Raw genomic sequence first — 22276 nt, 5'->3', positions numbered from 1 at the left:
GGGAGGTTTCAAAAGCTTTTTGGATACATTACACTGTTGGAAGTTCTCAGACACCAATGGTCAGGACTAGCTGTTTTTTGTTATACAGCTTTGGTTACAGTTATGGCTTAGAAATACAAAAAACTGTCTAATCATGAAATGTCAGGCTCAGAAGGTCATAACTCTTGGGCCAACTTACTGTAGTTATGAAGGTAAGGCACTGTCAAAAAAATTCAGTATGTTTAATAATACCTAATTTGCCTTAATCTTGGCACTTGAAAAAAAAATCTTGGCACTTGAAAGACAAATGTCAGTATTTGATGTTTTAGGGATGAAAAAAAAAACATGCTTTTAAGTGAAAATTGAAATACTAAGGGAAAAATATATCTACCTTCAGAAGAGCTCAATTTTATACGTCTCAGCTACTGACTGACTCCTAGTTTGACCTGGGGAAAGTTACTTAAAATTACTATATTGAGGGGTGCATGGGTGGCTCAGTTGGTTAAGTGGCTGCCTTCAGCTCAGGTGGTGATCACAGAGTTCTGGGATCTCAAGCCCCTACCCGCGCCCCCCATGGGGCTCTCTGCTCAGTGGGGAGTCTGCTCCTCCCTCTCCCTCTGACCCTCCCTCCTAGCTGGTGTTCTATCTCAAATGAATAAATAATCTTTAAAATATTACTGTATTGATAATGCACATCGAGTACATTATATATCTTCTCATTTATACAATTGTGGGCATGGCTCAAGGTTTTGGGTTTGCCGGGGATTTTTCCCCCCCAAATAGTTGTAGTCTGGCTTATTTCAGTTTTATTAGTTGATTTTTCAAGTTTTAATGCCCCCATACAGAACCAAACTAACTACCTCGTTGGCACTTTGGTAGCTATTCAGGAAGATGGTCACCAGTGGCCCATTCTATGACTCGTGTTAGCTCTTTAAAATATAGAGGTACTGTTAACATCATTCTGAGCAAGGATTTTGGCACATTAAACCCTACTGATTTTGTATTACGAGAAAGCTTAATTTTTCTTACTGTTTGAGGAAAGGAGGTGGTGTCGTTTATTGGCAAAGGCAGTGAGCATGGAACCCAAGGGCTCTTAGTCCTCTACAGTTTGGACATAAAGGCCATTGTAGGTAAATCACACACATTCTCTGTGTTCATATTTGGATTTTACTTTATTAAAGCCATCTGTTTCCAATCTGTCACAGCCATGCTGAAAGGATAAGTGAGCTATGGATAAGTGAGCCTTGGCTCTTCAGCAGACAGGTGCTATATAAAATCAAAGTACTGTAGTAGTAGGTCACAGGCACGCTAAAACTTTTAACAAGAGTCTACGGAAATGGTAGACTCCTCCTCACTTCAGTCTCCGCCCCATTTTTGCTTGCCGGCAAATGTTCTCCGGCCATCCAGTTTTACGAGCATAGGAGAAATAGAGCCAGGCATAATCTAATGCAAAATAAGAAAAAAAAATAAAATAAAAAATAAGGAGAAACGGCAGATAACAAGAGAACCAAAACCTATATGTAATGCTGGAAGCAATTACTGTGATCGTTTTTTTTGTTTGCTTGGTTTTTTTTTTCTTCTCCTTCTCAAGTAACTACTGAGCAGTATCGTAGTGTTTGTTGGTAATCTTACGGAATCCAATGGCTTATCCAACTTCATAGTTTTGTGACTGCCCATAATGGAGGGGCCCCAGCTGCTCCCGAAAAAGCCAATGCTTCTCCTTAAATTGCCCTTTAGAGGAGTGCAGGTTTGCAAAAGCTTCTAATGGAGGAGATAATCTGTGGTATGTTCCTGGTAAGCCCTCATGAACACGGAAAGGGACGTTAATGTAGATCTGCATTTGAGAAGCCCGTTGGATAGCCGGCTGCTGAGGGGTCAGAGTTAATGCCCACCCTCAAAACCATTAACCTTGAATTAATTTTCAGTGTTTATTGTCATCTTGCCAATTACAAGACAGTGTTAACTCTGTCATTCTTTGAGCTACCATGCATTTTTATTTCGTCGGTTTTACTTCTGAATTCCAGTATGTTTAACATACAGTGTTACACTAGTTTTGGCTGTACAATATAGTGATCCAGCAGTTGCTCAGTGCTCATCACCATCAATGTACTTTTAACCCCCTTCACCTATTCCGCCCCCCCCACCAGGTTGTTGTCTATATTTAAGAGACTTCTTTTTCGTTTTTCTCTTTTTTCTTTGTTCACTTGTTTCTTAAATTTTCTTAAATTCCACACATGAGTGAAATCATAGGGTATTTGATATTATTTGTTCAAATATCATTGGTAAAGTGATAGTACTGAATTAAAATGAAATAAGCAGAAACCTCTGAGTTAAAGGGCTTTTGAAATAACCTGGTATCATGTGACTGGTTCTGAAGAGTGGATTCTTTTTGTTCATGGTGGTCAATTTCTTTTATAAAGTCTGATCTCTTGTTTCTACTATCTTTGGTTTAAAAGATTCAATAGCAAGTTATTTTTGTAAGCCATTTATTGAAAATCTAACTCAGATCTTTTAAGCTGCTTATATTATGTGTGTGTATAATAATTTGCATAGAATACATATTTTTCTCTACAATAAAATTTGTGAGGTCAGTGTAATAGCTTTGAATATTTATTATATGCTCTAATTACATAGTGTTGCACTCAGATTGACATTTCTGCTATTGACACTGAATAATACACTATCTTTCATAAACTAATGTAATTTGTAAGCTTTTTTCCTGTATTTAACTAGCTTGTTGTGTATTTCTGGTTTTGTCCTTTCTTATTCTTTTTTGATATTTTGGGGCTTGTATTTCAGGTCAGAGAGAATTAGCATTATAGACTGCATAGTGTTTTCTAGAAGTGATCACGATAGGAAATGCTACAATAGTCAATATGTATGATTTAGTTAATCTACTAGAAACCTATCTTAAGTAGTGAATACTTAAAATATTTTTAACCACTTTGGGTTAAAAAGTTCAAAGTAATCATAAAAATTTTAGAGGAAAATATAAAAGGATTTATAATGAAGAAAATAAAAATTACTCATAATTGTACCACCTGTTCATATTTTTAATCTATTTCCAGTATAGAAAGTTATATATTTTAAAAATTGGAATCATCCTGTATATATAGTTTGTATTCCATTCTTTTCACTTACTTACTATGTTTTCTTGTAATCAAGTATTTTTTTTTTTAGAGATTTTTATTTATTTGAGAGAGGGAGAGCACAAGCAGGGGGAGGGGCAGAGGAGGGAGAGGGAGAGGGTCAAGCAAACTCTATGCTGAGTATGGAGCCAGAAGCTGGGCTGGATCACAGGATCCTGAGATCATGACCTGAGCTGAAGGCAGACACTTAATGGACTGAGCCACCCAGGCACCCGTGTAATCAAATATTTTTGAAAATTTTTAAAATTACTATGATATTCCATATAATGGGTATTTCATAACTTTCACTAATTCCAGGTTGTTGCAAGTTTATGGTGTTCCCATATTTTGTAGATAATGCTTCACTGAACATCCTTGAGCAAAAACCGTTTTGCAACTCTGATTATTTCCTTGAGATAAATATTGAGAGGAGAAATTGCAAAGATTTTTCTCTTTAAAGTCCTCTGCCAATCGCTGAAATTTAAACATTGGCTTAAGCAAAAAGAGGCCTTGATTTCAAACAGTGGTATTCCAACACAAAAAAAGGACTGTTCTTTATATAGTGTATGGTATTTGACTCTAAACTGAAGCTGATTTAGGTAAAGTATATGTCTTGGAAATATTTTGGTTTCCTCTGATCTACTTAACAGGTGCAAAGCAGGATAAAGGAGAATCGTGTGGGGCATACAATCATAGGAAGTCTATTTTTAAAACGGAACTGTTAATGGGGGAAGGGAGACAGGTTTGTTTTTAACTTGCCCTTAGATTTCAGGTTGCTATAAAACTCAGTTCAAGTATCCAGAGCTTATTTGTGACCATAAACCTTCAGTATCGTAAAGGAACTTTTATTTTTTTTATTTTCTTAAGATTTTATTTATTTATTCATGAGAGACCCAGAGAGAGAGGCAGAGACATAGGCAGAGGCTCCCCATGGGGTGCCTGGTGCAAGCCGAAGGCAGATGCTCAACCACTGAGCCACCTGGGCATCCCTGTAAAGGAACTTGTAATCCTGGAGTTGGTTAAGTATATTTGTTGATAGGCTTTTCTCCGTCTCAGGCTGGCTGTCCCTTAAATTACCTTGAGATCACTCAATAAATTCGAAGTTTTGTATTTCATTCACATTGCTTAGATAACTCTGCAGAGATTTCAATAGTGGTGGAAACTGATGCTACTACTTAATTTGTTCTAGTATATGGTGACTCCCCAGATTACAAACACTTGATTTAAGAAATAATTCGTATATTTGAATGGGTCATTGTACACTGCATGTACCTCTCAAAACTTGTCCCGTGCTGTTTCACAGACCCTTCCCTAATGTTTTTCTCCTTCCCCCAGGTCGCCAGTCTCACTAGGGACCATATTGGTCTGGGTGTAGCAAGATGACCCAGAAGTGATAGAGAAAATTTGACTGACCTGGGGGTGCCTGGGTGGCTCAGTCAGTTGAGCATCCGACTCTTGGTCTCGGCTCAGGTCATGATTTCAGGGTCCTTAGATTTAGCCCCACGCCAGGCTCTGCCCTCAGTGGGGAGCCTGCGTGAGATTCTCTCCCCCCTCTCCTTCTACCCCTACCTCTACTCACACGTGAATGCTCTTTCTCTCTCTTTAATAAATCTTAAAAAAAAATTTTTGTCTGACCTGACAACTCATTCCTACCATCTCCATTATTTTTTCTTTTCAGAGAGATCATCTACAACTATACTTCATAGTCAGAATGGATGTTAGCATAAAATATGGGTTCCAAGGGCTTTGCTATTTTATGTCTCTGTGACATTAGAGAAGTTCTGTAACTGCTTCAAACCTCAGTTTCACCATCTGTAAAATGGGGCTAATACCCCTTGTTTTCAGTGTTGTCCGTAAAATGAAATGAGAACATTAACAATGAAGCTAGCCAGTAGTAGGTACTCAATAAATACTTCCCTTTTACAGGTGAATGTTTCCCCTTAGATGACCTTGTCAGATATCTTTATCCACCTGTTCATTTTCCTCTGATTCAGACACTTTTTCTTTAAGTATCACTATTCTAGATAAACCAGATAGTTTATTTTTTTCTGCTTTATTTAATGGTGTTGTGAAAATATTGCCTTCCATTGCTTTTTATTGTGGATAGGTAAGATTTTAACAATGTTCCAGGTTGAAAAAGATTCTTGACTTAGCTAGGAAACCTGCTTACCATTTAATTTATTCTTTTGTGACAATATTGCCACCTAACAGTTTAAAAAATTCGCCTTCAAAGGAAAATTGGAAATGTGACTCTATACATACATTACAGAAACCATTATTAAGCCCATTGTGGCTAACAAATACAGCTTAGGGGTGCCTGGGTTGCCCAGTTGGTTAAGCGTCTGCCTTTGGTTCAGAGGGTCTTGATCCCGGGGTCCTGGGATCAAGCCCCGCATGGGGCTGGGAGCCTGCTTCTCCCCCTCCTTCCTGCTTGTGCTCTGTCACTATCTCTGTCTCTCAAATAAAATCTTTTTAAAAAAATACAGCTTAGATCAGAGTGAAAGGTAATGATAGGTAATGTTGATGCTTGATGGGGAGGTGGGGAGGGAAAAAAGCTTCAGCGTCTTCAGTGCTTCTGCAGTAGGAGGAATAGAAATGTGAATGTTGGGAAGTTTACCTTTGTAAAAATAGGAGACAAGAAAATAGTGAAAACTTAGTGTTGGGGAATGCAGAGAGGCAAAGGGTTATAAACGAAATCAGCATCTTTCCAAGATGACATGTAGCCTTTGGAAAATGGGTGAATCCAAAACATGTTAATCTTAAATTTATGATGCCCCTTGTTTCCTCTAGTGGAAGTTTTCAAAAGCAAAAACCAGGAAATGATGAAGGACACTGACGCATTCAACAAATATTTTGAGCACTTTGTGGGTCTCCAGTTTAAAGCTACAGTTGGAATCATTTTTACATGTGACCATGAATAATTCAAATTTATATCTTATGATTAAAAAACAAATATAACCAAATTAGTTAGTGTATATAGATCACCAAAAAGTAATACTGACAGATTTACATGTTTAAAAATATAAGCCAGCCCACACATTTGGTGTCTGATCCTAAATCAAAGCGTTCCAGCATTTGTTGGCCCTCTGGGGGGAGGGGGGGGGAGAAAAAAAGAAAGAAAAGGCAAACTAGAATCTATTCATAGGTGCAAGCCAAAGATGGGAAACTTCCCTAACCAGAGATTTGTGTAAAGAGGAAGGGAAGGAGGATTTGTCAAGTCCCTCAAGATATCTAAGAATTACATAAAAGAAGGCCTCTAGGCCAGTTATTTGTTATTTTTCAAAGATGTTATTTATATATTTGACGAGAGAGAGAGAGCACGAGCTGAGGGGAGGGGTGGGGGGGGAGAAGCGGACTCCCTGCTGAGCAGAGAGCCTGATGTGGGGCTTGATCCCAGGACCCTGAGATCATGACCTAAGCCCAAGACACACGCTTAACCCACTGAGCCACCCAAGCGCCCCCTAGGCCATTTATAAATAGATGTAAACTCAGGAAAACTTTAAAATGTGCCCATAGTTCCCAAATATATATTGAGAATAGTATAAACTCCAGATGAAGTACTAGTTAACCAGGGATAGTAACATAGATGATGCCTTAATTACTGAGTTTGTGGGATGGTTTCATCATTCAACAACAACAAAAATATGTAACAAAGACTTTTAGATGCCATCACTGTAAAGGTGGGTAAGATACACCTGCAGCCTAGTAGAAGCAAAAAATACAAAATATTGGATTTCATGAAAGCTAAAAATATTCTTCCATGTAGAAAATGAACTTAAATATGGCCCTTTCTCTCAACATAAAATAATTTCTAAATTTAAACCTTGTGTGAACAAAGACATTCATTTATAACCCAATATAATCAAATCTAAACTAAGAACAAATCAAATTTAAACATTGTTATTTCTTTGCAATAATTATTGCATCCTAAAAAACAGTGCCCACTATGAGTTAATTTTACTTAAATAGAACATTGCTCAGCCTATAAATGAAGGTCAGCAGACAGCAGTGTCTTGGAATAAAATAGCCCTTTGGCAAGAAAATGAGCCACACCCCATTTAGTTTTTACAAAAATAAAATTCTTTCCAGCTTTACTAAATTGTAGATGTTGTGCACAGCATGGAGCTCTGCTGTCGTTGGAGCCACAGCTGTGGAAACAGCCATGTGTGCAGAAGCCCCGAGAAACATTGATAAGCCGTTAGTTGTACCTGCAGTTCTTGGGCTTTCTGTAGTACAGTATTCTGTTAAGTTTTATCTGACTCCAGAAGAGTAGTGAGTACCTACACCTTAATTTCCTTCCTTGAACTTCTTGATTGTCACAGACTTTACAATGAGCAGGAAAAGCCCGAATTCCAAATCTCATCATCATTTCATTTTGGTGGGAGAGCATCAGATGCTCTGTGGACTATGTCTGGGTGTACCATGGAAAGAACTGTGTTTCTAGAGAGAAAGGAAGAGGAACTCTGAGGGGAAGCCCCATTCTTCTAGTTCTTTCACTGTACCTAGCACAAGGCAGATCTCCATACATACATAACATTTAAAAGGACAAAAAAGATGGGATGCCTGGGTGGCTCAGCGGTTGAGCATCTGCCTTCAGCCCAGGGCGTGATCCCAGGGTCCTGGGATTGAGTCCCGCATCAGGCTCCTTGCAGGGAGCCTGCTTCTCCCTCTGCTCCGCTCTCTCTCATGAATAAATAAATCTTTTTTTAAAAAAACAAAAAAGAAATGGCTATGAATGACCTTTACAGATGAAGATTAAATTTGAAAACCTAACCAGCATAATTTGTAACTTAGGAAACACACCAAATAAAATACATAATCATGTGAACCTACAAGAAGACTAAGCCAATGGTTTCCTTGGTTTTCTTTCTCATTCAGTTGTTTTAAACAAATAGGAGTTAATGTTATGGCTGGCATTTGCATTGTGATAACTGCTTAATTTTTGACTCAAAGAAGAAAATGGGACATACTAATTTTTTATTTTATTTTATTTTTTACATTTTGAAGTGGTTTTATTGAGTAAAGTGTACAGCTTCAGCGGATTTTGGCATATTCAGAGATACGGATAATCATCACCATGGTCAATTCTTAAACATTTTCCTCCCCTCAGAAAGAAACTTCATGCTCTTGAGTTATTACTCTCCCCCGCCCTCTACGTCCCTAGCTTCCCCCTCCTTATTCTTCAGCAACCGCTAATCTACTTTCTGTCTCCATCAGTATCCACATTCTGACTTTCATACGAATGGAACATAGAGCCACATGGTCTTTTGTGACTGGCTTCTTTCACTTGGTATAGTGTTTTCAAGGTTTAGTCACACTGTAGCATGTACCAGTACTTCATTCCGTTTTATGGCTGAAAAATATTCCATTGTATGGATGTACCACCTTTTGTTTGTCCATGTATCCATTTGATAGACATTTGGGTTGTTTCCACTTTTTGGCTATTAGGAATAATGGACAATGCTGATATTAAATGACTAACCACAGGTCAGCTAATGATGTAGAAGTGGTACTGACAAGATGCCGTTTCACTTCTCACTACTCTATTACTGTAAATCTTTGCTTTGATTGACTCTCAGCAGTACTGATTTTTACGTCTCAAGGTAGCTGAATTTTGGTTTCCTAATGTTTAGTTGCGTATTATCACCTTGTTGCCAATTCCTTTTTCTTTAGTAATATTTTCACTCGAATAATTGAAAGCCTGTGCAAGTTGTATAATCACCTTTTCTAAAACTCACTGTAAAATAAATAAAACTCACTGTATAATAGATCTATACAGAATTTCTTGTTTATACACATTTATTGAACACCTATTAAGTATTGAGCACAGTGGTTTCAGCTGATCTAAAGCATTATTGAACACATCTAATATATTTCTTTAATTTATTTTTCAAATATGAAACATTCACAGAACAAAATTCAAAAGCTATAAAAGGACATAAAAGAAAATGAGCCTTCTGCTCCAGACCTGAGCCTCCATTTCCCTTTCCAAGAGCTGACCATTAGAACCTAGTTCCTTGTGTATCCATCCAGAAATAATATTGAGTACACTTAACGCTTGATGTTTTCGGAAGAGCATGGTGTTCCACATTTGGAACTGATGTTAAGGTTGAGGAATTCTTTACTTTCTGCCTTAAATATGAGAATGAGAGATTATCAAAGAATGATTAAAAGAATCGCCTTTAGTTTCAGATCCGTTTTTCTTTCAAGCACCCTTGACCACCTCCAATTCACCTGCATGGTATCAGGTCAAAATAGCTAATGATACTAGAACTGACTTCTGCCATTGTGTTCTGGATTCAACCCATAGAGACGTTTCTAGACCCAGTCTCCTTAGTCTTTTTTTTTTTTTTTTAAACATTTTATTTATTCACAAGAGACACAGGCAGAGATACAGGCAGGCAGAAGGAGAAGCAGGCTCCCCAGGGGGAGCCTGATGCGGGAGTCGATCCCAGGATCCCGGGATCACGACCTGAGCTGAAGGCAGACACTCAACCACTGAGCCATCCAGGCATCCCTTTTTTTTTTTTTTCTTTTAAGTAGGCTGCAGGCCCAACGTGGAGCCCAGTGTGGGGCTTGAACTCACAACCCTGAGATCAAGACCTGAGCTGAAATCAAGAGTCAGACGTTTAAAAAAAAAAAAAAAAAGAGTCAGACGTTTAATCAACCGAGCCATGTAGCCCCCGCCCCCCGCCCAGTCTCCTTAGTCTTATGGATGGTGTATACCTAACATAAGGATAGCCCTCCCTGAGGGAGGAGGGTTGTAGTTCAGCTAAGAAAAGCTATAATTTCCGGGAGAGCCATTTAGAACTTGCTAGATAATTACTTAATTCATTTAACAGGCCTTTATTAATTATCAACAGTGTGCCAGGCACTGGTATCACCAAGAGAAATCAAACAATGGCACATTGTTTGAAGAGCTCAGAGTCTAATCTGGCCACTGATTTTTACAGATGAGGTGACAGGTTTAGTTGATTTTGACTTGCCCCAGCATCCAGTGGTCGAGGACAGGGATGGAATGTAGAATGTAGAGTTGCCTGTTACCTAATTCATCACGTTTCTCACCATGAATTCAAACACCACATCCAGAATCCAACTTTGTTTACTAGGAAAGCCTCTTCCTCTCTGAATTAGCTTATACTAAAGGGCGTTTTCCTTCAAGTGTTAAGAAAATGGCAGATGCCAAATCATTCAACTTGACAGGAACTGAGATACACTTCACCTATAACTTAAGCAGCTTGGTTTAACTCGGCCAGCGCTTTGTCACTAATGGAAATTCATTAGAAATGGCTTTACAGTGGTGGATTATTTTTCTAGGTCATACATTTAGTCCAGACTACTCTTACACTAACAAAACTGCAGTCCTGATTACTGATCTTAAGAGAGTTTCCTATATTGTGATGTATCCAAAAGATTTTGAAAACTCTAGTGTCAATATATTGGATATACATTATGAGATTGATCACTCTTGATTTCTTTTGAAGTGGTTTTTGTCACTCTCTGAGAGCTGGTATTTCCTCTTTGTCTTATTACACACACACACACACACACACACACACACAAACAATTCCATTTCATTCATTTATACAAATATTTACTGAGTGCCTTCTATAGGTCAGGGGATGTCCTAGGACACTGGCAATGATAACTTTGAATGAAACAAACAAAGGTTACCATCCTTATGAGGCTTACATCCTACTAGGGAAAGATAGAAAATAAACGATAATATAGTGTATTTGTTGGTAGTGTGTTGTGAAGAAAATTGCAGCAGGATTAAAGATCCAGGGAGTGGTGATGGGCACTGAGGGGGGGCACTTGATGGGATAAGCACTGGGTGTTATGCTCTATGTTGGCAAATTGAACTCCAATTAAAAAAAAAAAAAAAAAAAAAAAGATCCAGGGAGTGGGAAGAGGGGCATTGCTATCTCCAAGTCAGGTGGTCACAGAGGCTTCACTGACAGGAAGATATGTGGGGCAGGACATGAAGGAGATCAAGGAAGGAGCCATGATCAGTTCCTGATCTGGGGCGAAGTGCCAGTTAACTAAATAATTCCAATAACGGGGGATCCCTGGGTGGCGCAGCGGTTTAGCGCCTGCCTTTGGCCCAGGGCGTGATCCTGGAGACCCGGGATCGAATCCCACGTCGGGCTCCCGGTGCATGGAGCCTGCTTCTCCCTCTGCCTATGTCTCTGCCTCTCTCTCTCTCTCTCTCTCTCTCTGTGTGTGTGTATGTGTGACTATCATAAATAAATAAAAATTTTAAAAAACTAAAAAAAAATAATAATTCCAATAAAGGGTACCTAAATTATCATATACTGATGGGTTTCAGCCCTGAAATTCTCCTTTATTTCAGCTTCTTATTTTGGTATTGAACAGAAAAAGTATCTTTTACCCAGATCAGATACTCTAATAGAGTCATGAATTGACTGTCTATGGTAAAGCTGTTAATAGTTATGTCAATAATGTTTTGGAAAGATTAGTGGGAATAATGTTGAAAACGGAATATGGTATTATTGCTAGTAGATTTTATTCTCTTTTCCTTATCAATTTAATTATACTATATTCTGTGTTTGTCTGAATTCGATTTTTTAAAAATGTTTACTTTGCCATAATCATAGACTGTACCTGTAAGAAAGAACCTGGAGGGATGCCTGGATGGCTCAGTGGTTGAGCATCTGCCTTCCACCCAGGGCGTGATCCTGGAGGTCCCGGATCAAGTCCCACATTGGGCTCCCTGCAGGGAGCCTGCTTCTCCCTCTGCCGGTGTCTCTGCCTCTCTCTGTGTGTATCTCTCATGAATAAATAAATATAATCTTTAAAAAAAAAATGAAAGCACTTGGAAAGATCTTGTATACCCTTTACCCAGTTTCCCCCAATGGGAACCTCTTGTAAGACCATAGTGCAGAATCAAAGTGAAGTTCCATCAGTGCTAGAATCCCTTTTGTTAACCTTTTAGAACAACACATACCTCCTTACCCCTGCCCCTGTCTCTACCCCTGGAAACCATTCATCTGTTCTGCATTTCTATAATTTTGTCATTTCAAAAGTACTATATAAATGAAATCACAAGGGCACCTGGGTGGCGCAGTTGGTTGAGCAACTAGCTTGGTTTCGGCACAGGTCATGATCTCAGGGTTGTGAGATCGAGCCCTGCATCAGGCTCTGCTCAGTGTGGAGTCTGCTTGAGATTCTTTCTCCCTCTCCTTCTGCACCTCTTGCTTGTGCTCACTCTTAATCTCTCTCTCAAATTAATAAATCTTTTTAAAAAATTAATGAAATCACAGAATTTGTAAAATCTTGGGATTTTTTTTCACTCAGCATAAGTTTCTGGAGATTCACCCAAGCTGTCTATATCAACACTTCCTTTTTATTGCTGAGTAGTGTTCAGTGGTGTAGATGTACTACAGTTTTGTGAACCATTCACCCACTGGAGAACTTCTGAGCCATTTCTAGTTTTGGCTATTACAAATAAAGCTGCTGTAAACATGTGTATACAGGTTTTTGTGTGAATGTTAAGTTTTTATTTCTTTAGGATTCGTGCCCAAAAAGTGCAATTTCTGAGTTGTAGGAGAGTTGCATATTTAGTTTTGTAAGACACTGCCAAAACATTTTTCCAGAGTGACTGTGCCATTTAATCTCCCACCAGCAGTGTATGAGTGGTACAGTTTTTCCACATCTCTGCCAGCATTTGGTGTTGTCACTTTTTTTTTTTTAAAGCCATTCTGATAGGTGTGTAGTGATTTCTCATTGTGGTTTTATTTTACATCTCCCAGTGGTTAATGATGTTGAACATCTTTTTATGTGCTTCTTTCCTATCCATGTATCCTCTTGGGTGTAATATCTGTTCATGTCTTTTGCCTATTTTTCTTAATGGGACTTTTTTAAATGTTGAGTTGTAAAAGGTCTTTTATATTCTAGATAGTAATCCTTTGTCCAATATGTGGTATACAGCTATTTTCTCTTAGTCTGTAACTTGTCTTTCCATCCTCTGAACCAAAGGCGTTCAGAGAACAAAGGTATTTATTTTGACGAAGCCAAATTTGTCACTATTTCTTTTTATGAATTGGCTTTTTGATGTCATGTCATGTCTAACACCCCTTCACTAAACATGGTTCTGAAAGAGTTTTTCTAAGTTGTTTTCTAAAGTTGTATGGTGTTATGTTTCACATTTAAGTCTGTGACCCATTTTGAGTTAATTTTTGTGTAAAAGTGTGAGGTTTAGATTGAAGTTCTTTTTTTTTTTTTTTTTAATGGTTGTCCAATTGCCCCAGCACCACTACTTCACTGATGCACTTCTACACCCTTGTCACAAATTGGTTGAGTATACTCGTGTAGGTCTCCTTCTGGGTTCCTTGACCTGTTCCATTGTTCTGTGTCTGTTGCTCTGCCAACCCCACATTGTTTTGATTCCTGCAGCCACAAGATAGGATTTGACACCAGACAGACCCACTTTATTTTTCAATATATTTTACCTGTGGCAAGACCTGCTTGTTTCCACATAAGTTTTTAGACTAAGTTGGTCTGTGACTACATAAAACTATGCTAGGATATTGATAGAAATTGCATTAATGAATTAGAATTTTGAGATTGCATACGTAATGTTAAGTTAAAAATTGTAATTCCAATAAGGAAGGCAATTTAATTTTTTCCGTGGTCTCATGCTAGGTCTTACTTTCTACAGTGGTCCCAATTTTTATGATTTTAATTTTTTATCTTTTTTACAGATTTATTTATTCATTTAAGCAATCTCCACACCCAATGTGGGGTTCAAACTCACGACACTGAGATCAAGAGCCACATACTCCACGGACTGAGCTAGCTAGGCACCCCAACTGCTATGATTTTTAAATCATTGAAAGAATATTAGTTGGTCATTTCTTTCCAGACATAACTTAGATGCCTTTTTTTGATTGCCAAAGTTAGAAGTTTCCTTTTTTTTCAAATGAATGTCACATTGATATATCTTGATTTAGATATATAACTTTCAGGTTCTAAATCATTGATCTAGTTTTCAGTTTAAAACTTTTTTGAAGGCTTACTTCCAGATTTTTTTTTTTAAGATTTTTTAATTTATTCATGACAGACACAGAGAGGCAGAGACACAGGCAGAGGGAGAAGCAGGCTCCATGCAGAGAGCCAAATGTGGGACACCATCTCGGGTCTCCAGGATCACACCCCATGCTGAAGGCGGCACTAAACCCCTGGGCTACTGGGGCTGCCCTTCCAGAATTTTTAAACCCCCCCCCCCCCCACATTAGATTTTTGTGTACAAGTTTCCTAAACCTATCGTTCTACCTTAAGGAGATTATGGTTTACCTTTCCTGTTGTTTTAAACAAATGCGTTTCCTCAAATAGCAAAACAGAATATGCCACTAAAGCAATGGGATTTAGGGTATTGAAGTTTGGAATGTGCTTGTTATTCACAAATAGTAAACCAAGTTTTAAAACTTTTGGTCATTCTCATGTTTTGATTTTTGATTCTGCAAAATAAAATCTTAAAAATTACAAAAAGAACCTGGTAAACTTCTTAGTTTAAATAGGACACTTGGAAACTTATTCTTAGGTGTAAAAAAAAAAAAAGAGGACTGTTAAATTGATTAGGGCTGAAGAAGAATGGAAGAGAAAATGTCACCTTGTTGCTTTTGGGTAAGGGAAAGTGAATGAGATCATGCTCTCATTTCTGTCTTGCTTTCTCAAGATAAAATTTTTCCACTCTTCTTTCTGCTTAATGAGGGTGGAGGCACCAAAAAACCTCTGGCTATCTTTCCTATCCTGTTTATATTCTAGATTGGCTTTTATTGCTTTAACAGAATGTATCACTGGTGGCCTATAACATTATGTATGTGGTATTAAGTAGTTAGGCTTAGACAGGAACTTGAAAATCACAGTCCAAGGATACTACCTTGATAAGTACAGTTAGCAGAATTAATTTCCCAATAATGAAAACTTCCCTAAGTTAGAGCCTATGGCTCAGTTTTAGTATAATCATCATAGTGAAATTTACTACCACTGATTTCACCCATTGTTTCTCCCCCCGCCTCACCTATAACTAACTTTGTTTAGGTAATGGTCAAGCTACCCCATAATCTTCCCTATAATTGGGGAAAAAAGTGTAATTTAAGGAAGAATGCAATAAAATAGTGCTTATCATAAACAGATATTCCAATTTCTTATTTTCACATGTAGGTTATCTGCATTTGTTTTTATTTATTTGGTCTAATGAGAGACTTAAAAGTACCTTCTTTAAAGCAGTGAATTCTCAGAATCATTAAGCCTATGACAGTCTACCCCATCAAAAGAACACTGCTAATGGCTTTAGCCAACCTCTAAGGTAACATAGTACCAGGGAGAGGGATAAACTCAGAGAAGGAGGAAGTTACTCTGGTGTGGGTGACTTTTTGCTAACAATACGATTTTTAGCAAGTGAAAGCCACACAAGCCATTTGCTTTGTGGCAGAATTATAATGAGACTTTTTAGTTTAACCAGGTAACAGATTGCCAAATAAAATACTGAGCAAGCAACACTGGTCAGTTAGAATTCAGGCTCTAAAAACCGGAGCCAGTGTAGTGTAATGTTTACAGATTCAACTTCATTTTCAAAGAAATAAAATTGGGGCATCTCAGCAAAACTATAATTAATAACATTTATGGGGCATCTCCCACATGTTTGAGCAGTATGGGCAGATAACACTTTATGAGCCCACAGTATTTTTGCACCCAATCTTAAGGATAACCCTACATTGTGTTCAGGATTCTGTATTGGGCTAAATTTAACAAATGACCATTATGTGTGGAAAATAGCAACCATTGTTGTTGAACTAAACTCTCTCTGGAGGGCAGCCTTTGTGGCTCAGCGGTTTAGCGCTACCTTCAGCCCAGGGCCTGATCCTGGGGGACCGGGGATCGAGTCCCACGTCCCGCTCCCTGCATTGAGCTTGTTTCTCCCTCTGCCTGTGTCTCTGCCTCCCTCTCTCTTTCTCTCTCCTCTCTCTCTCTCTCTGTGTGTGTGTCTCTCATGAATAAATAAATAAAATCTTAAAAAAACAACTCTCTCTGAAGATCAAAAAATCTTTTAATTAAGCTACTAAAAATTAATGACAACATAACCAAAGAAATTAATCATAAAAGAATGGATAGAAGCAGAAAACCTCGTGCAATTGTTGAATGATACCTAGTAAAGGAACTCTAAGCTGGGGGCTGTTTACTTATCTAAAAAGTTCCAAAGGTATATATACAGAAAAATTTTTAAGCTTAGACCTTCAAGCTGGCTGTTCATGACAAACTCCCAGTGAACCGAAAGTAATTTGTGTTGTATTTCGAAAATGTATATATGTGCTTGCAAGAATTACATGGGAGAATTAGATTTACCTAGAGTACCTGGTGGTTCTTATAGGAAATATTGGCAGTCTTAAAGACGTTTTGTTAGACAATGAGGCAACAATTTTTTTTTCTCTGGGAATGTGTCTCCACAGTAATAGCGGAAGTCAGAAATTATTTCACATGCAAATATATCTGAACCTCTTCATGAATGCATTTAACACTTTGAAGTGATGGCAACATCTGGTAACAAGTAGAAACCAGCGTCTTATAAACTAGAGGTTCATGTTACCACTTCATCTGAATTAGTCATTTAAAGGGGTTTTATATGTCTTCCTAAGAACTGACAAGGTTAATCTTGTTCTAGGGCAGGCAGGCAGGAAATGCTAAAGCCGCTCTTTCTTTTGAAGATTTCAGTATTCCTTGTGAGGTCGAAATGTACTCGTTTTAAAGTTTAGAGAACTAGAAGCAGTGGTATCTTGACAGCTAAGTGAGATTTTTCTTTCTCTCTTTGTGTGGTAAATTTGAGGGAAAAAATAAAATTCAGAGTTCTTTATACTTTCCATTTTACTTCTTTTCTCTGAAGTGCCTTGATTTTCTCAAAGTGGAGAATTTTAAGAATCCTTCCCTTCATATTTCACTCAAATGTGATCATAGATTCAGTGCCACTAGGAAGATGTAACCTACGATTTGTGTTGCTAGATTGGCTCTCAGGAATCCTCTTATTTGGGATCCCTGAGTGGCTCAGTGGTTTGGCGCCTGCCTTTGGCCCAGGGCGTAATCCTGGAGACCCGGGATCGAGTCCCACGTCGGGCTCCCGACATGGAGCCTGCTTCTCCCTCTGCCTGTGTCTCCGCCTCCCTCTCTCTCTCTATCATAAATAAATAAATAAATCTTTAAAAAAAAAAAAAAAAAAGGAATCCTCTTATTTTGTAGAGTTACCCAGTGTGATAAGAAAAGACACCTTTTGTGTTTATATTTATTTGGTACGTATTACAAGCACTAAAAGTTTGCCCTTGGTTACGTAATAACCCACTATAGCAAATGAGTTTAATTCCCTTTGGATGCAATGTCATTATCATATATTATGTGTGCCAGGCACTGTTCTAGATGCTTGAGATAGATCGGTAAACAAAGCAGACCAACCACTGCCTTCATAGACATTAGCTAATATTAAATATTGAAGCAGTTGAGCAATTTTAAATCATTTAATGCTCTCAGCTTTTTTTTTTTAAGATTTTGTTTATTTATTCATGAAAGATAGATAGAGAGAGACAGAGACAGAGACAGAGACAGGCAGAGGGAGAAGCAGGCTCCATGCAGGAAGCCTGATGTGGAACTCAATCCCTGGACTCTGGGATCATGCACTGAGCCAAAGGCAGGTGCTCAACTGCTGAGCCACCCAGGGATCCCCACTCTCAGCTTTTAAAGACTTTCATTGCATGAGCTTTGAGAACTCTTATACATTTTATCTGAAGTTTGAATAGGGAAAAATTGACAATTTGTTTGGAATATATGGCACTAAGCTGGAACCTGATAAGTAAATAATTGATTTTTTGGTTATCGCTTTTATTTTTCATTTATTAATGTTATAATCAGAACACTTTAGTAACTGAGGACTGTTACCAGTCGAACATGTGGATTTGTTCTTCAGGATGGGCTTAGTTTGTGTGGAGGGAGGTGGTGAAAAAGACACAGTAGCCCTAGAAATTAACGTATGCTAACGTATGGCATTTATAAATGTTGCCTTCAGTCATTTGAAGGATTCTAGAATTCTTAGTGTTCACCATGGAAAATGAATGTATCACTCAGTTATTTTTGCCTATGTGAGTAGTACAAGAGCTGACTCAAAGGATATGACATGATGGTTCCTGTCCTGCAGTGAAATAAGATGATGGCTTGTGGTGGAAACATGATGTGGTCATGCCCATATTCGTTCACATCCCTTGTTCGTTTCCTTTTAGAGAGGAACATCAGAGAGACTTTCTCGTTTCTTAGTTTCTTGGTTTCTTTTTTGTATTTTCTTTTTCTGCCGTTTGTCCTTTCTCTTTTCTGAAAATTGCATTGTGATGACTGGCAATTCAGTTGGCCCAGTGTGTGCTTTGCAATAGTGTAAGTACCCCTGAGGATGGTCGTGGCAGAGGCATTATACCCATTTTAGGGAATTCATGACATATATGGGCACAGACACTCTGAGCCCTTTGGGTGTGATAGGCATGTTTCATAACCTTTGTATTTCCTGATGCCATCTAGGACAGTGCCTTTTACAGAGTGGATGCTCATTCGGTATTTGTCTAAGTGAATTAGTAGAAGCCAGGAATTTATTTTTGCTTGCCAGTGTACTAAATACTCTCTTATAAGCACATGGAGTTTTTTAAAACTTATTTTCATGGAAATTCTCAAACATATGAAGTAAAATAGGATAGTGAAACCCCCCCTCCCCCGGCTTCAACAATTATCAATATTTGATGTTCTTTTTTTTATAGTAATTTCTTTTTAATTTATTCATTCATGAGAGACAAAGAGGCAGAGACACAGGCAGAGGGAGAAGCAGGCTCCATGCAGGGAGCCCGGCGTGGGACTCGATCCCGGGCCTCCAGGATCACACCCTGGACCAAAGGTGGCACTAAACCGCTGAGCCACCCAGGCTGCCCCAATATTTGATATTCTTATTTTATCTTTTTTCTCCCCTTTTTATTTGTTGTTTGGGATTTGCTTTAAAATATGCCGTATATTACCCATAAGTACTATAGCACACCCAGTTTTTGTTTTTATTAATTTATGTTACAGAGAGACAGTATGCACACATGCGAGTGAGGGGAGGGACAGGAGAGAATGAATCCTCAAGTAGACTTCCCTTTGAGCCTGGAGCCAGCATGGGGGCTTGATCCCCACCCACGAGGTCACAACCTGAGCTGAAATCAAGAGTTGAAACTTAGCTGACTGAGCCACCCGGTGCCCCATAGCACACCTAGTTGTCTTTGGTTTTTTTCAAGATTTTATTCATGAGAGACACAGACCAGTAGAGACATAGGCAGACTTCCCGGAGGGAGCCCAATATGGTACTCAATCCCAGGACTCTGGGAGCATGTGCTGAGCGGAAAGCAGACACTCAACCACTGAGCCACTCAAGTGTCCCCACACTTAGTTTTTAATATTTTATTTTTTTATTTGTATTTTTTTAAAGTAAACTCTAGGTCCATTGTGGGGCTTGAACTCGCGATCTTGAGATCAAGAGTCACATGCTCCACTGACTGAGCCAGCCAGGTGCCCCTAGTTTTTAATATTTTAAAATAGTAATAATGTCTGCACTTCACACAGACTTTTTTAACTTTCAAACCCTTTCTATTTTAGTTTATATCTGAGAAACACTGTTAATCTGATTTGCTACCCATGAGCTGGATATTTTGAAACAGTTTTTAACAAATATATTGCCATTAATCTTTTTATTTTTTAAAAAATGTTATTTATTCATGAGAGACACACAAAGAGAGAGGCAGAGACACAGGCAGAGGGAGAAGCAGGCTCCATGCAGGGAGCCTGATGTGGGACTCAACATCGGGTCTCCAGGATCATGCCCTGGGCCAAAGGCAGGTGCTAAACCGCTGAGCCACCCAGGTGTCCCTGCCATTAATCTTTTAAAAAAATTTATTAAAAGTTTCTGAACTACACTATCATAAATTTATGTCTTTCAGACATGAACCTGATTCTGCAAAATGTGCCTTGGAATGGATAAGCTGTATAATGGTCCTCTCAGAATTGATATCAATGCATTAAGTTTTCTTTTCATAATTCAATAGCCACAGAACTCCCATGAAAACCTACCTATGCAATTCTGGTAATTGTATTCTCAGTTTTGAAATTTCTTGTCAAAACCTACATACCTGGGGCACCTGGGGTGGCACAGTCAGTTGAGAGTCTGACTTTTGGTTTCAGCTCAGGTCGTGATCTCAGGGTCGTAAGATGGAGCCCCGTGTTGGGCTCCATGCTCTGCACGGAGTCTGCTTCAAATTCTCTCTCCCTCCCTCTCTCTCTCTGCTTGCTCCTCCCACTCATGTTCTCTAAAATAAATAAATAAATAAATAAATCTTTAAAAACAAAACAAAACCTACACACCTTATGTGTTTTATCTCTCAGAAATTCGATGACTCCATGATAAATGTTAATAAATAAAGCACCAGTTCTCAAAAAAAATGTTGACCTATAAGCCTTTGGGGATCAAAATGACTTGGATACTGACACTAGGATGTTATTTGCTTTTTTATCTGTGTTGACATTTGTACCAGTGGTGCCAAAGCAATGGTAGTAAAACTACTGGTGCTTCTTAGCAAGAAGCAAGGCAGCACCACCACCACCCTGTATTAGTAGTCATTGTATGCAACCCCACATACCCTTACAGTTAGATAAAAACCTACAATGTGTGTTTCATTTATGAGTGTCCTTAATGAAGCAGGAAAAAATAATTTTATTAAGTCTGAAGTCTTGGGCACACATCTTTTAATATTCTGTATGATGAGATGGGAAACATACATAAAGCTTTTCTACTGTATATACATGTACACAGGTTATCCTGAGGAAAAGTACATGTGCAGTTGTTTGAGTTGCAAGCTAAATTAGCCGCATTTTTTAAAAATAGAAAACTGTCTTTAGGGCAGCCCCGGTGGCGCAGCGGTTTAGCGCCGCCTGCAGCCCGGGGCGTGATCCTGGAGACCCTGGATCGAGTCCTGCGTCGGGCTCTCTGCGTGGAGCCTGCTTCTCCCTCTGCCTGTGTCTCTGCCTCTTTCTCACTCTGTGTCTCTGAATAAATAAATAAAATCTTAAAAAAAAAAAAAAAAACTGTCTTTACTTCAAAGATTGAATGACATGTTACCTGATTATCCAGACCTGAGTATTTGGGAGATATGTCATCAAAAATGAACCAAGTGAGCCTCACTGGCTCGGTCAGGAGAACATGTGACTCTTGATCTTGATGTCGTGAGTTCAAACCCATGTTGGATGTAGAGATTACTTTAAAACTTCTAAAAACGAACCAAGTGTTCCTGTTACTACAAGGCAACCACTGAGAGTATTTGTTGCCAATGATAAAATTGGAGCTTTCAGGCAAAAATTCAAAATCTTGAAAACTTGCATCAGCCATTAAGTGTCAATACTTAGATTTTTCTGAGATTGGTGGTGTTTTTAGTGAAAGTGATTTGTTAGGGACGCCTTGGTGGCTCAGTGGTTGAGCATCTGCCTTCAGTTCAGGGCGGGATCCCACGGGGAGCCTGCTTCTCCCTCTGCCTATGCCTCTGCCTCTCTCTCTGTGTGTCTCATGAATAAATAAAATCTGTTTTTAAAAAGTTATTTGTTAGATATTGTAAAACGAAGTGGGACATTTGGAAGATCTGTATTAGTCAAACAATATTGTTCCAGGTGACCAATGCTTGATTGTTACATTTGATGTGCAAGGTAGTCCAGGGAGTTTTAATGTAACAGGGTAGGAAAAATTCATCTGTATGATACCAGATTCCACACTGCAACCAACATTTAAGAAGCTACTAATTCTCAAGTTTTGCTGTAGCATTATAAGGAAGAATATCCATAATTATCTGAAAGGGCTCTTAAAATACTTCTTTCAACAGTGTATCTGCAAGGCCATATTTTCTGAAGACGCTTGAACCTAAAACAACATTGAATGCAGAGGCAGACATGAAAATCCACCTGTCTTTCTATTAAGTTAAATGATAAAGCTGTTTGCAAAAATATAAACAATACACTGCCCATTTTGGGGGGAAAATTTAGTGATTTTCATTAAAAATGTTACTTATGTTAGCATGTAATGGTTTATTGTTACTTTAAATAAATGCCTTAAA

At 38.5% G+C, this 22276-nt stretch overlaps 1 protein-coding gene across 5 annotated transcripts in view; it reads left to right on the top strand.

Moving 5' to 3' along the window:
* Positions 1–22276, top strand: part of PLS3 (plastin 3) — a 90033-nt gene that overhangs the window by 3855 nt on the left and 63902 nt on the right. The window lies entirely within an intron of this gene.

Source organism: Canis aureus, chromosome X, assembly GCF_053574225.1.
Source record: "Canis aureus isolate CA01 chromosome X, VMU_Caureus_v.1.0, whole genome shotgun sequence".
Classification (NCBI taxonomy): Eukaryota; Metazoa; Chordata; class Mammalia; order Carnivora; family Canidae; genus Canis; species Canis aureus.
The sequence above is the reverse complement of the archived record's forward strand: the minus strand, read 5'-3'. Positions and strand labels throughout refer to the sequence as shown.